Source organism: Oncorhynchus gorbuscha, linkage group LG01 (genome assembly GCF_021184085.1).
Source record: "Oncorhynchus gorbuscha isolate QuinsamMale2020 ecotype Even-year linkage group LG01, OgorEven_v1.0, whole genome shotgun sequence".
NCBI classification, from domain to species: Eukaryota; Metazoa; Chordata; class Actinopteri; order Salmoniformes; family Salmonidae; genus Oncorhynchus; species Oncorhynchus gorbuscha.
In genome coordinates, this window is record NC_060173.1 from 33,548,881 (window position 1) to 33,567,058 (window position 18,178).

Genomic DNA, 18,178 nt, shown 5'->3' on the forward strand with positions numbered 1-18,178 from the left:
CTGAGTAGGCCACCAAAACCGCTGGCGAATAGAAGCAAGCGTACCCCGAACGCCGGGGTGGCCAGCTAACTTGGCAGAGTGAGCCCACTGAAGAACAGCCAGACGAGTAGAAACAGGAACGAAAAGAAGGTTACTAGGACAAGCGCGCGGCGACGCAGTGTGAGTGAGTGCTTGCTTAACCTGTCTCTCAATTCCCCAGACAGTCAACCCGACAACACGCCCATCAGGAAGAATCCCCTCGGGGTCGGTAGAAGCCACAGAAGAACTAAAGAGACGGGATAAGGCATCAGGCTTGGTGTTCTTATTACCCGGGCGATAAGAAATCACAAACTCGAAACGAGCGAAAAACAACGCCCAACGAGCTTGACGTGCATTAAGTCGTTTGGCAGAACGGATGTACTCAAGGTTCTTATGGTCAGTCCAAACGACAAAAGGAACGGTCGCCCCCTCCAACCACTGTTGCCATTCGCCTAGGGCTAAGCGGATGGCGAGCAGTTCGCGGTTACCCACATCATAGTTGCGTTCCGATGACGACAGGCAATGAGAAAATAAGCGCAAGGATGGACCTTATCGTCAGACTGGAAGCGCTGGGATAGAATGGCTCCCACGCCCACCTCTGAAGCGTCAACCTCGACAATGAATTGTTTAGTGACGTCAGGAGTAACAAGGATAGGAGCGGATGTAAAACGCTTCTTGAGGAGATCAAAAGCTCCTTGGGCGGAACCGGACCACTTAAAGCACGTCTTGACAGAAGTAAGAGCTGTGAGAGGGGCAGCAACTTGACCGAAATTACGAATGAAACGCCGATAGAAATTAGCGAAACCTAGAAAGCGCTGCAACTCGACACGTGACCTTGGAACGGGCCAATCACTGACAGCCTGGACCTTAGCGGGATCCATCTGAATGCCTTCAGCGGAAATAACAGAACCGAGAAATGTGACAGAGGAGACATGAAAGGCGCACTTCTCAGCCTTCACGTAGAGACAATTCTCTAAAAGGCGCTGGAGTACACGTCGAACGTGCTGAACATGAATCTCGAGTGACGGTGAAAAAATCAGGATATCGTCAAGGTAGACAAAAACAAAGATGTTCAGCATGTCTCTCAGTACATCATTAACTAATGCCTGAAAAACAGCTGGAGCATTAGCGAGACCGAACGGCAGCACCCGGTACTCAAAATGCCCTAACGGAGTGTTAACGCCGTTTTCCACTCGTCCCCCTCTCTGATGCGCACGAGATGGTAAGCGTTACGAAGGTCCAACTTAGTAAAGAACCTGGCTCCCTGCAGAATTTCGAAGGCTGACGACATAAGGGAAGCGGATAACGATTCTTAACCGTTATGTCATTCAGCCCTCGATAATCCACGCAGGGCGCAGAGTACCGTCCTTCTTCTTAACAAAAAAAACCCCGCTCCGGCGGGAGAGGAAGAAGGCACCACGGTACCGGCGTCGAGAGAAACAGACAAATAATCCTCGAGAGCCTTACGTTCGGGAGCCGACAGAGAGTATAGTCTACCCCGAGGGGAGTGGTCCCCGGAAGGAGATCAATACAACAATCATACGACCGGTGAGGAGGAAGGGAGTTGGCTCTGAACCGACTGAAGACCGTGCGCAGATCATGATATTCCTCCGGCACTCCTGTCAAATCACCAGGTTCCTCCTGAGAAGAGGGGACAGAAGAAACAGGATGGATAGCAGACATTAAACACTTCACATGACAAGAAACGTTCCAGGATAGGATAGAATTACTAGACCAATTAATAGAAGGATTATGACATACTAGCCAGGGATGACCCAAAACAACAGGTGTAAAAGGTGAACGAAAAATCAAAAAGGAAATGGTCTCACTGTGGTTACCAGATACTGTGAGGGTTAAAGGTAGTGTCTCACATCTGATACTGGGGAGAAGACTACCATCTAAGGCGAACATGGGCGTGGGCTTCCCTAACTGTCTGAGAGGAATGTCATGTTTCCGAGCCCATGCTTCGTCCATAAAACAACCCTCAGCCCCAGAGTCTATCAAGGCACTGCATGAAGCAGCCGAACCGGTCCAGCGTAGATGGACCGACAAGGTAGTACAGGATCTTGATGGAGAGACCTGAGTAGTAGCGCTCACCAGTAGCCCTCCGCTTACTGATGAGCTCTGGCTTTTACTGGACATGAAATGACAAAATGTCCAGCAGAACCGCAATAGAGGCAAAGGCGGTTGGTGATCCTCCGTTCCCTCTCCTTAGTCGAGATGCGAATACCTCCCAGCTGCATGGGCTCAGTCTCTGAGCCGGAGGGAGGAGATGGTTGCGATGCGGAGAGGGGGAACACCGTTAACGCGAGCTCTCTTCCACGAGCTCGGTGACGAAGATCTACCCGTCGTTCTATGCGGATGGCGAGTGCAATCAAAGAGTCCACGCTGGAAGGAACCTCCCGGGAGAGAATCTCATCCTTAACCTCAGCGTGGAGTCCCTCCAGAAAACGAGCGAGCAACGCCGGCTCGTTCCAGTCACTAGAGGCAGCAAGAGTGCGAAACTCTATAGAGTAATCCGTTATGGATCGATCACCTTGACATAGGGAAGCCAGGGCCCTAGAAGCCTCCCTACCAAAAACTGAACGATCAAAAACCCGTATCATCTCCTCTTTAAAGTTCAGATAATTGTTAGAACACTCAGCCCTTGCCTGCCAGATAGCTGTGCCCCACTCTCGAGCCCGACCAGTAAGGAGTGAAATGACGTAAGCAATCCGAGCTTTCTCTCTTGAGTATGTGTTGGGTTGGAGAGAGAACACAATATCACACTGGGTGAGAAAGGAGCGGCACTCAGTGGGCTGCCCAGAGTAACATGGTAGGTTATTAACCCTAGGTTCCGGAGACTCGGAAGACCAGGAAGTAGCTGGTGGCACGAGACGAAGACTCTGAAACTGTCCTGAGAGGTCGGAAACCTGAGCGGCCAGGGTCTCAACGGCATGACGAGCAGCAGACAATTCCTGCTCGTGTCTGCCGAGCATTGCTCCCTGGATCTCGACGGCAGTGTTGCGAGAATCCGTAGTCGCTGGGTCCATTCTTGGTCGGATCCTTCTGTTATGCTGGTGAATGAGGACCCAAAAGCGACTTAACGAAAACAGAGTCTATATTCCAGTATTTGACAAAAGTGATAATCCTGGATATTATCAAGGTGAAAACAAAACAGGAAAATTGAAATCCACTCATCAGTAGAGAGGACTGACTGGAGACTCGACCATAGACTGCAGGTTGCTTCGGGAAGGCACCGGCCGTAGCAGACCTAGACACCTGCTCACACGCAGCATCTGAAGAAGGTAAAACACGACAGGGCGAGACAAGGACACAGAACAGCGAACATCATACAAGGATCCGACAAGGAGAGAAGCGGAAAACAGAGGGAGAAATAGGGGCTCTAATCAGAGGGCAAAATAGGGGACAGGTGTGAAAAGAGTAAATGAGGTAGTTAGGAGAATGAGGAACAGCTGGGAGCAGGAACGGAACGATAGCGAGAGAGAGCGAGAGAGGGAGAGAGGGAGGGGAAGAGAGGGATAGAAAGAGGGAAAGAACCTAATAAGACCAGCAGAGGGAAACGAATAGAAGGGAAGCACAGAGACAAGACATGATAACCAATGACAAAACATGACAGTCACTGCCCGTCACCTCAACATTTTCTTTTAACCTGTGTGCACCTACGTTATAAACTTTCATTCTTAGGCTAGCAACCTAATGATGGGTATAGGGAAAATGTTTGTATCATGTAGTAGCCTAAACCTATCAATTTTACGTTGAACTGGGTGAATGGAATATTAATGACATCCAATATGCTATAATAGGAATAAGGCCATGCTCATTAAAAAAATAAACTGCACCGACCACCACTGATGTGAAAACATGTTTAATATTATTTGGGCAAATGATTGAAAATTAAATACAGAAATATCCCATTTACATAAGTATTTACACCACTGAGTCAATACATGTTAGAATCACCTTTGGCAGTGATTACAGCTGTGAGTATTTCTGGGTAAGTCTCTAAGAGCTTTGCACACCTGGATTGTACAATATTTGACCATTATTCTTTTCAAAATTCTTCAAGCTCTGTCAAATTGGTTGTTGATCATTGGCCATAGATTTTGGAGCAGGTTTAAGTCATTACTGTAACTCGCCCACTCAGGAACATTCAATGTCTTCTTGGTAAGTAGCTCCAGTGTAGATTTGGCATTGGGATTTCGGTTATTGTCCTGCTGAAAGGTGAATGAATCTTCCAGTGTCTAGTGAAAAGCAAACTGAACCAGGTTTTCCTCAAGAATTTTGCCTGTGCTTAGCTCCATTCTGTAACGTTTTTTATCCTGAAAAACTCTCCAGTCCTTAATGATTACAAACATATGAATACCATGATGCAGCCACCAATATGCCTGAAAATATGGATTGGTACTCAGTACTGTGTTGTATTGGATTTGCCTCAAACATAAGGCTTTGTATTCAGGAAAAAAAGGTCATTCCTTTCCCACATGTTTTGCAGTTTTTCTTTAATAATAATAATAATAATATATGCCATTTAGCAGACGCTTTTATCCAAAGCGACTTACAGTCATGTGTGCATACATTCTTTACTGCCTTGTTGCTAACAGAATGCATGTTTTTGAATATTTTTATTCTGTACACGCTTCCTTTTCACTCTGTCAATTAGGTTAGTATTGTGGAGTAACTACAATGTTATTCAACTCTGTCCCATTGGCTTCATGGTGAAATTCCTATTTCAGCTTTTCATTTTAAATTAAGTTGTACATATTTCGAAAAACATACACATTTAATTCAACATCTAAAACCCTCCCTCTTTAGTAGATGCTTTTTCCACTTGGAAGCGCCAGGTTCACTCGACCTTATTCATGGTTTCCACCTGCATAATGGTGAAGGAATTATGAGGGAATTAGGTCAAGGTTAGAATATGGCTTATCTGTAGACACGCCTCCACCACACCTTCATTTCTTAGATCTCCACCTCAACAAATAGCTGGTGAACAGCATGCTATTCTCATTCTTAAGTTCAAGGTCAGAATAAGCATAGTGAAAAAAGTGCATAAAAAGGAATGACGATGTATTTACTCGTGCTCAATAATTTGGGTCAGAATCGTCTCCTAAGGGATTTGATAAACAAAATATCCTCATAAAGTGTGCTTTATCGTGTCAAGTAAAGTGACACAAGGTCCCCTTTGGCACCAGGGAGTATGTACCAAGGCAAAGTAGGTAATGACAAATAAGTACTATAGAACTTTCCCTTTTTAATAATGTGCCTATACATACAGTATCTTCCCATGTGTGACTACAAGAGACACCGCCCAGGATTTATCAGTAGTCAGATGATGTGTTTTATAAAAGTCAAGAACCATATCTTGTCCTGGTCAACCATTAACACAAAACGTCATATAGTACCCTCCATGTGCCTCTCTGTCTAACAGTAAAATGGCCAATATAGAGTGAACTCTCGACTTGAACCACTGTTATGTCTGCGGGGAGGCTAAATACATTTGATTCTATTACAGTGAAATTAAAATGGATTTAATTGTAATTTTTGGTCAATGTTCTACATAAAATACTCTGCAATGTCAAAGTGGAAAAAAATATTTAAAATGATTTTAAGATCAATAAAAACCAGAATACTAATATAGGTTGATTAGATAAGTATTCTCCTCCTGAGTCGAGGTATTGTGGATCATGATATTCACTGTGTTATTGGTAAGAAACTCCCATGTAGATTTGGCCTTGTGTTGTAGGTTATTGTCCTGCTGAAAGTTGAATTCATCTCCCAGTGTCTGTTGTAAAGCAAACTGAAGCAAGTTTTAATCTAGGATTTGACCTGTGTTTAGCTCATTCTGTGTCTTTTCATGCTAAAAAAACCTCCCCTTTCTTTGCCTATGTCATGCATACCTAAACGATGAGGCAGCCGCCACTATGCTTGAAAATAAGGAGCTAGTTACTCAGGAATGTGTTGTATTGGATTAGCCCCAAACATAAGGCATTTAGGCCAAAAAAGTGTATTCCTTTGCTGTCTTTTTTTGCAGTATTACTCTACCGCCTTGTTGCATACAAGATGCATGTTTTGCAATATTTGTATTCTGTACATTTTATTCTTATTTTTACTTTGTCATCTAGGCTATTATTGTGGAGTCACTACAATGCTGTCGATCCATCCTCAGTTTTCTCCCATCACAGCATTTGAACTCTCCAGCTGTTTTAAATCTCCAATGGCCTCATGGTGACATCCCTGAGCAGTTTCCATCCTGTCCTGCAGCTCAGTCCAGAAAGACGACTGCATCTTTGATATGTCTGGGTGGTTTAATACATCACCCACAGCATAATTGGGACCCGTCAGGAAACTAGGCATTTGTTGCGCATCACTACTTCACAGGAGAGGCATTTGAACGTAACACTTTTTAATTTATTATCAAAATTAGTTTTTTTGCAGATATGCCTTCTGGAACATGTGGACTTTCATGTGCCTTAATAACAAACTTCTATGCATTCTGTAATTATGTAAATATGAGCCTAGTTGGTTTCAAATCAAATCAAATTGTATTTGTCACGTGTGCCGAATACAACAGTTGTAGACCTTACAGTGAAATGCTTACTTACAGGCTCTAACCAATAGTGCAAAAAAAGGTACATACAGACACTGGTTAGTCAGGCTGATTGAGGTAGTATGTACATGTAGATATGGTTAAAGTGACTATGCATATATGATGAACAGAGAGTAGCAGTAGAGTAAAAGAGGGGATGGCAGGTGGCGGGACACAATGCAGATAGCCCGATTAGCCAATGTGAGGGAGCACTGGTTGGTTGGCCCAATTGAGGTAGTATGTACATGAATGTATAGTTAAAGTGACTATGCATATATGATAAACAGAGAGTAGCAGCAGCATAAAAGCCACAAGAAAAGACAGGAACCTTCCCGCTAGCCTTGATTGGCTGAGATAATGAATGGGCTGGACATGCCGAGAGATTAGTTCGGATTGGTCTGCCATGTAGCACACTTCAATAACATGAGCTGCTCAGTATGTGTAGGTCATCCTTTCTGACGCTGCTTTTTTGAAAGATATCACATAGTAGAATTGCAAATTAGTTGCTCTCCACTTTCTGGAGCACAGAATTTTTAAATCAGTGGAATGCTTGGTGGAATTAGAGTATGATAGCTAAGGAGATGGAGAAAATTATTGCGTTTGATTGCAAATAAGCAGAGGTAGTCGAAAAGAGAACACATAGAAGTCAAACTAAGGGCAGCCATGACATCCATGACAGATTGGGAGAAGCGTCCATTCATGTATACAGGTAAGATAGTCTAGCTAGCTACATTTTCAGATATAATGCGTTTCTAATTTTGTCTGAAATTTGTTTGAATTTCAAGTTAAAGCGGACTGTTAGCTAGCTAACTAACGTTACGTGTATGGTCTGTGTAGTAATATTATTTGTATCGCAGAGCCATTTGCATTGCTAGTTATAGCCTAATGTTAGCTAGCTAGCTAACATTGAAACTGGTTGGTTAGCTCCATGCAGATTCATGCAGGGTAGTAATGTTATGACTTGGGATTATGGTTCATTGTTTAGTTAGCTAGCTACATGTCTAAACAAAAGACTCCACTATGCAAGTAACCATTTCACGACACCTTCTGTATCCTGTGCATGTGACAAATAACATTGGATTTTCATTTGTTATAGTATGTTTACCAGAGATGGTAATGTGAAGAACATGACTTGCACCAAAGTCAAAGTAGGATATAACATTAGGCCAACGAGACAGTGTACAAGTTAAGAAATTCTCCGGTAGAATGCCCTGCTTTTATTTTGTCACACTCACAACCATAGACTATTTTCTGTAATTTGCTCACCATTAAGTTGTAAATAATGATATTGTTGTGAGTTTATTTTCCTGTAATAAGGAAGACAAAAGAGCTAAAGAAAAGACGTTGTCAGCTATATGATATGGTCAACTAAATTCATTTTTAAACGGGTGGGTTTATTGTCTTTTAAAATACACTAGTTATGCTATTTAGGGCCACCAGGCTACTGATGTCACAAAGCCTGTAGCTTTTTTGTTTATACTTTTTCACAACGACAAGTTTGATGTCGGACAACAATAGACTGTTCATGATGTCACTGCGACATTGGTTGATAGATATAGTATAAACCAGCCTTTAGTCTTGAAATTTTGGGTTGTTTAGTACATGGCCTCACATGTAAATCCCTTATAGAGATGGGTGGCGCTAAGGCTTAAGAGGGTGTGAACGATGCTGAATGAGTGTAGACAAAGAAGAGCTCTCCAGTAGGTTTACCAAAACATTCAAGGCCCATTTTCTCAAATGTGAGGTAACAAGTTTATCAACTTTCCAAGCAAAATGACTTTTTCATTGTTCCTCAACTGTATTGTATGATATACCATTTTCTATCTCTGAGTCTCTACTTTTATCCAATGTAAAAAAACACAATTTAAAATTTTTGCTAGATAAGCCCGAATCGAAGCCTGTCGGTCACATTTATTAACATAACCATGCTTAAAGAAATATTAAATGTCTGATTTGTTTTTTTACCTAGCTATAATCACAGCCCTTATTTATAATGTTTTTAAAAATATTCCCTGGTCTTTGTAGTTGAATCGTTGCATGAAAATCAATATTAGTATGAGGGACCTTACAAATGTTGGTAACCCTTCATTTTACAGTCTGGTAATTACTAGATAAATACCTCGCAACAAAAAGTAAATACATAGTAACTATTTAGTCCCAAACATACTTAGTAGGAACCAAAAATGTACAAACTACTTACGAAATACAAAGGTACAAAAGGTAATTCAATAGTAGTCCACTTTAATAATTGTGTAGTCTAGAGCGATTTTCTAGGTTAGCCAGCCAGCTATTGTCGTTCTTTTAACGTAACGTAATCAACACTGCTAGCTAGCCAGCCAGCCCCCGAACAGCAGCACTGTAGAAACTATTACACTCAACGGAACGACTTGATTAGTGTAGTGTCAACAACGCACCCACTGCCAGCTAGCCTACAAAGTCAACAACGCAGCCACTGCCAGCTAGCCTACTTCAGCAGTACTGTATCATTTTAATCATTTTAGTCAATAAGAGTCTTGCTACGTAGCTTAACTTTCTGAACATTCGAGACGTGTAGTCCACTTGTCATTCCAATCTCCTTTGCATTAGCGTAGCCTCTTCTGTAGCCTGTCAACTATGTGTCTGTTTATCCCTGTTCTCTCCTCTCTGCACAGACCATACAAACGCTCCACACCGCGTGGCCGCGGCCACCCTAATCTGGTGGTCCCAGCGCGCACGACCCACGTGGAGTTCCAGGTCTCCGGTAGCCTCTGGAACTGCCGATCTGCGGTCAACAAGGCAGAGTTCATCTCAGCCTATGCCTCCCTCCAGTCCCTCGACTTCTTGGCACTGACGGAAACATGGATCACCACAGACAACACTGCTACTCCTACTGCTCTCTCTTCGTCCGCCCACGTGTTCTCGCACACCCCGAGAGCTTCTGGTCAGCGGGGTGGTGGCACCGGGATCCTCATCTCTCCCAAGTGGTCATTCTCTCTTTCTCCCCTTACCCATCTGTCTATCGCCTCCTTTGAATTCCATGCTGTCACAGTTACCAGCCCTTTCAAGCTTAACATCCTTATCATTTATCGCCCGCCAGGTTCCCTCGGAGAGTTCATCAATGAGCTTGATGCCTTGATAAGCTCCTTTCCTGAGGACGGCTCACCTCTCACAGTTTAACCTCCCCACGTCTACCTTTGACTCATTCCTCTCTGCCTCCTTCTTTCCACTCCTCTCCTCTTTTGACCTCACCCTCTCACCTTCCCCCCTACTCACAAGGCAGGCAATACGCTCGACCTCATCTTTACTAGATGCTGTTCTTCCACTAACCTCATTGCAACTCCCCTCCAAGTCTCCGACCACTACCTTGTATCCTTTTCCCTCTCGCTCTCATCCAACACCTCCCACACTGCCCCTACTCAGATGGTATCGTGCCGTCCCAACCTTTGCTCTCTCTCCCCCGCTACTCTCTCCTCTTCCATCCTATCATCTCTTCCCTCCGCTCAAACCTTCTCCAACCTATCTCCTGATTCTGCCTCCTCAACCCTCCTCTCCTCCCTCTCTGCATCCTTTGACTCTCTATGTCCCCTATCCTCCAGGCCGGCTCGGTCCTCCCCTCCCGCTCCGTGGCTCGATGACTCATTGCGAGCTCACAGAACAGGCCTCCGGGCAGCCGAGCGGAAATGGAGGAAAACTCGCCTCCCTGCGGACCTGGCATCCTTTCACTCCCTCCTCTCTACATTTTCCTCCTCTGTCTCTGCTGCTAAAGCCACTTTCTACCACGCTAAATTCCAAGCATCTGCCTCTAACCCTAGGAAGCTCTTTGCCACCTTCTCCTCCCTCCTGAATCCTCCTCCCCCTCCCCCTCCTCCCTCTCTGCAGACGACTTCGTCAACCATTTTGAAAAGAAGGTCGACGACATCCGATCCTCGTTTGCTAAGTCAAACGACACCGCTGGTTCTGCTCACACTGCCCTACCCTGTGCTCTAACCTCTTTCTCCCCTCTCTCTCCAGATGAAATCTCGCGTCTTGTGACGGCCGGCCGCCCAACAACCTGCCCGCTTGACCCTATCCCCTCCCCTCTTCTCCAGACCATTTCCGGAGACCTTCTCCCTTACCTCACCTCGCTCATCAACTCATCACTGACCGCTGGCTACGTCCCTTCCGTCTTCAAGAGAGCGAGAGTTGCACCCCTTCTGAAAAAACCTACACTCGATCCCTCCGATGTCAACAATTACAGACCAGTATCCCTTCTTTCTTTTCTCTCCAAAACTCTTGAACGTGCCGTCCTTGGCCAGCTCTCCCGCTATCTCTCTCTGAATGACCTTCTTGATCCAAATCAGTCAGGTTTCAAGACTAGTCATTCAACTGAGACTGCTCTCCTCTGTATCACGGAGGCGCTCCGCACTGCTAAAGCTAACTCTCTCTCCTCTGCTCTCATCCTTCTAGATCTATCGGCTGCCTTCGATACTGTGAACCATCAGATCCTCCTCTCCACCCTCTCCGAGTTGGGCATCTCCGGCGCGGCCCACGCTTGGATTGCGTCCTACCTGACAGGTCGCTCCTACCAGGTGGCGTGGCGAGAATCTGTCTCCTCACCACGCACTCTCACCACTGGTGTCCCCCAGGGCTCTGTGCTAGGCCCTCTCCTATTCTCGCTATACACCAAGTCACTTGGCTCTGTCATAACCTCACATGGTCTCTCCTATCATTGCTATGCAGACGACACACAACTAATCTTCTCCTTTCCCCCTTCTGATGACCAGGTGGCGAATCGCATCTCTGCATGTCTGGCAGACATATCAGTGTGGATGACGGATCACCACCTCAAGCTGAACCTCGGCAAGACGGAGCTGCTCTTCCTCCCGGGGAAGGACTGCCCGTTCCATGATCTCGCCATCACGGTTGACAACTCCATTGTGTCCTCCTCCCAGAGCGCTAAGAACCTTGGTGTGATCCTGGACAACACCCTGTCGTTCTCAACCAACATCAAGGCGGTGGCCCGTTCCTGTAGGTTCATGCTCTACAACATCCGCAGAGTACGACCCTGCCTCACACAGGAAGCGGCGCAGGTCCTAATCCAGGCACTTGTCATCTCCCGTCTGGATTACTGCAACTCGCTGTTGGCTGGGCTCCCTGCCTGTGCCATTAAACCCCTTCAACTCATCCAGAACGCCGCAGCCCGTCTGGTGTTCAACCTTCCCAAGTTCTCTCACATCACCCCGCTCCTCCGTTCTCTCCACTGGCTTCCAGTTGAAGCTCGCATCCGCTACAAGACCATGGTGCTTGCCTACGGAGCTGTGAGGGGAACGGCACCTCAGTACCTCCAGGCTCTGATCAGGCCCTACACCCAAACAAGGGCACTGCGTTCATCCACCTCTGGCCTGCTCGCCTCCCTACCACTGAGGAAGTACAGCTCCCGCTCAGCCCAGTCAAAGCTGTTCGCTGCTCTGGCCCCCCAATGGTGGAACAAACTCCCTCACGACGCCAGGACAGCGGAGTCAATCACCACCTTCCGGAGACACCTGAAACCCCACCTCTTTAAGGAATACTTAGGATAGGATAAGTATTCCCCCCCGCCCCTTTAAGATTTAGATGCACTATTGTAAAGTGACTGTTCCACTGGATGTCATAAGGTGAATGCACCAATTTGTAAGTCGCTCTGGATAAGAGCGTCTGCTAAATGACTTAAATGTAATGTAAATGTAATTCCAAAATAAATGTATTAAGCACCTTATAAGTACAAGGTACTTATTATGTAAATACCTAGAAACAACATCTGATATATATATATTTTTTACCATGTACTCACCACATAAATACCTTCAAGTCAATCATCCTGACGTTGGTATCCTCTCACAATGTTTATATGTGCTTTGCATTTAGTTACCATGTACAGTGCATTTGGAAAGTGTTTAGACCCCTTCACTTTTCCACATGTTACAGTACATCCTTATACTAGAATGTATCAAATTGTTTAAATCTACACACAATATCCCATAATGACATAGATAGCAAAAATAGGTTTAAAAAAAAATGTTTACACATTTTTTTTAAATATCACATTTACATAAGTATTTGGGCCCTTTACTTGGTACTTTGTTGAAGCACCTTTGGCAGCAATTACAGCCTCGAGTATTATTGGGTATGACGCTACAAGCTAGGCAAACCTACAGTATATTTGGGGAGTTTCTCCCATTCTTCTCTGCAAATCGTCTCGAGCTCTGTCAGGTTGGATGGGGAGCGTCGCTGCACTGCTATTTTCAGGTCTCTACAGAGATGTGATCGGGTTCAAGTCCGAGACTTGTCCCGAAGACCCTCCTGCTTTGTCTTGGCTGTGTGCTTAGGGTCGTTTATCCTATTGGAAGGTGAACCTCCACCCCAGTCTGAGGTCCTGAGCACTCTGGAGCAGGTTTTCATCAAAGATCTCTCTGTACTTTGCTCCGTTCATCTTTCCCTGACTAGTCTCCCAGACCCTTCTGCGGGAAATAATTCCCACAGCATGATGCTGCCAACACCATGCTTTACCGTAGGGGATGGTTTCATCAGACCAGAGAATCTTGTTTCTCATGGTCTGAGAGTCCTTTCGGTGCCTTTTGGCAAACTCCAAACAGGCTGTCTTGTGCTTTTTACTGAGGAATGGCTTCTGTCTGGCCACTGTACCATAAAGGCTTCATTGGTGGAGAGCTGCAGAGATGGTTGTCCTTCTGGAAATTTCTCCCATCTCCACAGAGGAGCTCTGGAGCTCTGTCAGAGTGACCATCGGGTTCTTGGTCACCTCCCTGACAAAGGCCCTTCTCCACCGATTGCTCAGTTTGGCCGGGCGGCCAGCTCTAGGAAGAGTCTTGGTGCTTCCAGACTTCTTCCATTTAAGAATGCTGGAGACCACTGTGTTCTTGGGGACCTTCAATGCTGCAGAAAGTTTTTGATACCCTTCGCCAGATCTGTGCCTCGACACAATCCTGTCTCGGAGCTCTACGGACAATTCCTTCGACCACATGGCTGGGTATTTGCTCTGACATGCACTGTCAACTGTGGGACCTTATATAGACAGGTGTGTGCCTTTCCAAATCATGTCCAATCAATTTAATTTACCACAGGTGGAATCCACTCAAGTGGTAGAAACATCTCAAGGATGATTCATATAAACAGGATGAACCTGAGCTCATTATGGGATATTGTGTGTAGATTAATGAGGGGGGAAATTATTTAGTCCCTTGTAACATAACAAAATGTGGAAAAAGTCTAGGGGTCTGAATACTTTCCGAATGCACAGTATGGTTGTATTAAAAGGGCTGTAAAATTAGGTGATGTCTGTTTCCAGGTAGATACAATGTAGTTACTTGTAAAATACTACCACATTGGATGACTCCATCTGATAAAGACGACAGAAAATCTGTCCGTGATCTTACCCTGTTGTCTCATGGTACACCTTCACACATACAGGGTAGGTTAAAAGTAGACAGGCTGTAAAATGAAGCTGTTGCTAATACATGTAAATACCAGATACTTGTAAGTCAACTAACGCTCTATGGTTTAGTCTAATTATTGTGTAGACATAATGTACCAAGTCATTTTCCTTACATGATACTACTTTAACACTTACAGGGAAGGTACATTTTACATTGACAATTTAGTCACTTAGCAGACAATCTTATCCAGAGTGACTTACAATTAGTGCATTCATCTTAAGATAGCTAAGAGACAACACATCACAATCTTATCAAGTACAGTTTCCCTCAATGTATTTATCAGCTAAGTCAGTGCTCATGGGAAAAGAGAAGCGCTGTGAGAGTAATATAAGATACTCTTTAAACCGGTAGGGTTTCAGATGTTTTTAAATATGGGCAGGGACTCCGCTGTCCTGACTAGAGTGAAGCTTGTTTCACCATTGGGGTGCCAGGAGAGAGAACAGCTTATTTTTTCACTGCAACTCCTCAACTGGCTCGGGAGATTCTAAGGTCGAGTCATGCGTCCTCCGAAACATGACCTGCCAAACCAAGCTCCTTAACACCCACCCGCTTAAGCCAGCTGCACCAATGTGCTAGAGGAAACACCGTTCAACTGACAACCATATTCAGCCTGCAGGCGCCCAGCCCGCCAGAAGGAGTCGCTAGAGCGCGATAAGTCAAGTAAAGCTCCCCTGGCCAAACCCTCCCCTTACCCAGACAACGCTGGGTCAATTGTACGCCGCCTTATGGGACTACCAATCACAGCCGGTTGAAACACAGTTTGGGATCAAACCTGGGTCTGTATTGACATTTCAAGCACTGCGATGCAGTGCCTTAGACCGCTGCGTCACTCAGGAGGCCAGACAGAGAACAGATTTGACTGGGCTGAGCGGGATCTGAACTCCTGTAGGGGTGGGGAGGCCAGGAGACCAGAGGTGGCGGAAAGGAGTGCTCAGTTTGGGCTGTAGGGTTTGAGCATAGGCTGAAGGTATAGAGGGGCAGTTCCCCTTGCTGCTCCGCAGGCAAGCACCAGAGTATTGAAGATGATACGAGCTTCAACTGGAAGCTAGTGGAGTATACAGAGACGTGAGGTTGGTATGGGAGAATGTAGGAATGTTGAACGTCAGGCGGGCTGCGGCATTCTGTATAAGTTCATTGGGTTTGATGGCACAAGCGGGGAGCCCAGCCAACAGAGACTTGCAGTAGTCTAGACGGGAGATGACACGTGCATGGATTAGGATCTGCACTGCTTCCTGTTTGAGAAAAGGTTGTACTCTACGGATGTTGAAGAGCATGAACCTACAGGAGCGAGTCACTGCTTTGATGTTTGCAGAGAATGACAGGATGTTGTCCAGGGACATACAAAGGTTCTTTGCACTTTCTTTTCAAAACACTTGAGCGTGCTCTCTCTGACCAACTCTATCGTTATCTCTTTCAGATCAGCCAAACTATTCAGGGTTCAAGCCAAGGGTTCAAGGTGGATTACTCAACTGACACCACTCTTCTCTGTGTCACAGAAGCTCCAGAAGGAGGTCCAGGTGGAACTGGCATGTCGGGGCGACATGTCCAGTGTCCAAGGAGAGGTTGTCGTCTCGACATGCTAGTTCCGTCTGGACCTCCTCGCACAGTCCTCTTCTGAATAGCGTACGGAGCACCGGCTCATTCCATCCACTGGAGGCTGCTACTGTCCGTAAGGTGAGCGTGTACTTGGCAGCCGTAGTTGGAGTAGGCGCTCACCCCCCTCTCTGCCCTCCGGTGGATGATTGAAGATACCACTGAACAAAGCTATGAACCCCTCATACAAAGCCAGCTTCTCCTCTCTTCTCTCCCAGACGGCCATAGCCCACTCTAACACCCGCCCAGTCAGCAGAGAAATAACCATGGCAACCTTGGACTTCTTGGTGGTGGGGCTCCCATCTGGTGAGCAAAATAGAGGGAGCACTGGAGTAGGAAGCCACGGCATTTAGATGAGGTTCCGTCATATTTGTCCGGGAGGGACAAACGGGCATCGCTGATCTGGGCGGACTGCTGAATGGACTGGTGTGCTGGCTCGCTGAGTCGACTGGTTGTAGAGTATCCTCTGCTAGTTGAAGGCAATGCCGCTCGGGTATGTTTGAGATGTTGAAGAACCAAGGACCTCATCCACAGCCATCTCCAGTTGCGCCAGCTGGTCGTGGTGTTGATGAAGTAGGTTAACCTGTTCGTGGACCGTCTGGGAGATGATTCCAAGTCCTGATTCCCTGCTTCTTCCATTTGTTGAGGCAGTACTCTATAACGGAGATGCTGGGACTTGAGAACAGGTGCAGGTGGTGAGTTTAATAAAGCAATAAACATGGAACAATACAAAACAAGAGTAGAGTCTGGACAGGAAACAAATAACCCATACTGCCTGAACGAAGGGAGTGACAGATATAGGGGAGGTAAGCGCGGGAGCAGACGTGACACTGCCCTTCTTTATGAGGCTTCGAAAAGCTCTCTGGTCTTTGTAGTTGAATCTGTACTTGAAATGCAATACTTGACGTAGGGACCTTACATATGTTGGCATGGGTGACAGAGGAAGAGGGTATTTGTCACATCTCCATCTCCGGCCTCTAGGTCACCAGGCTGCTCGTTTAAAGGCGCACACCTGTCACCAGCGTTACGCGCATTTGCGCATAATGACACTCACATGGACTCCATCACCTCCTTGATTACCTTCCCTTTATATGTCACTCCCTTTGTTTTCTTCCCGTCGTCATTGTTTCTCTTCCTGTTTCATGTCGGTGAGCTGTTTGTGTTTCTTGTTTTGTTAATTGATTAATTAAATGTATTCACTCCCTGAACTTGCTTCCCGACTGTCTGCGTACATCGTTACAGTAGTCCTTAAACATCATGTCTATCCATATTATTTTACACAGTGAGTCCATGTAACTTATTATGTGAAAAAAAAATGAAATTCAACATTTTGTCTTTCCTTAACAAAGGGGTTGCATACTCACAGTACCAGTCAAACGTTTGGACAAACTTACTCATTCCAGGGTTTTTCTTTATTTTTACTATTTTCTACATTGTAGAAAATTATGAAATAACACATATCAAATCATGCAGTAACCAAAAAGGTGTTAAACAGATACAAAAAAAGTATATTTGAGATTCTTCAAAGTAGCCACCCTTTGCCTTGATGACAGCTTTGCACGCTCTTGGCATTCTCTCAACCAGCTTCATGAGGTAGTCACCTGGAATGCATTTCATTCCAGGTGACAGTACATTCATGACAGTCCATCATTACTTTAAGACATGAAGGTCAGTCAATCCAGAAAATGTCAAGAACTTTCTTCAAGGTCAGTCGCAAAAACCATCAAGCTCTATGATGAAACTGGCTCTCATGAGGAACACTACAGGAAAGGAAGACCCAGAGTTACCTCTGCTTCAGAGGATAGGTTCATTTGAGTTACCAGCCTCAAATTTCAGCCCAAATAAATGCTTCACAGATTTCAAGTAACATTAATTGATCAGAAGAGACTGCGTGAATCAGGCTTTCATGGTCAAATTGCTACGAAGAAACCACTACTAAAGGACACCAGCAAGAAAATACTTTTTTGGGCCAAGAAACACGAGCAATGGACATTAGACCAGTGGAAATCTGTCTTTCGGTCTGATGAGTCCAAATTTTAGATCTTTGGTTCCAACCGCTGTGTCTTTGAGAGACGCAGAGTATATGAACGGATAATCTCTGCATATGTGGTTCCCACCATGAATCATGGAGGAGGAGGTGTGATGGTGTGGGGGTGCTTTGCTGGTGACACTGTCTGTGATTTATTTAGAATTCAAGGCACACTTAACCAGCATGGCTACCACAACATTCTGCAGCGATACACCATCCCATCTGGTTTGCGCTTTAGTGGGACTGTCATTTGTTTTTCAACAGGACAATGACCCAACATACCTCCAGGCTGTGTAAGGAATATTTAACCAAGGAGAGTGATGGATCAGATGACCTGGCCTCCACAATCACCCAACCTCAGACCAATTGAGATGGCTTGGGATGAGATGGACAGCAGAGTGATGGAAAAGCAGCCAACAAGTGCTCAGCATATGTAGGAACTCCTTCAAGACTGTTGGAAAAGCATTCCAGGTGAAGCTGGTTGAGAGAATGCCAAGAGTG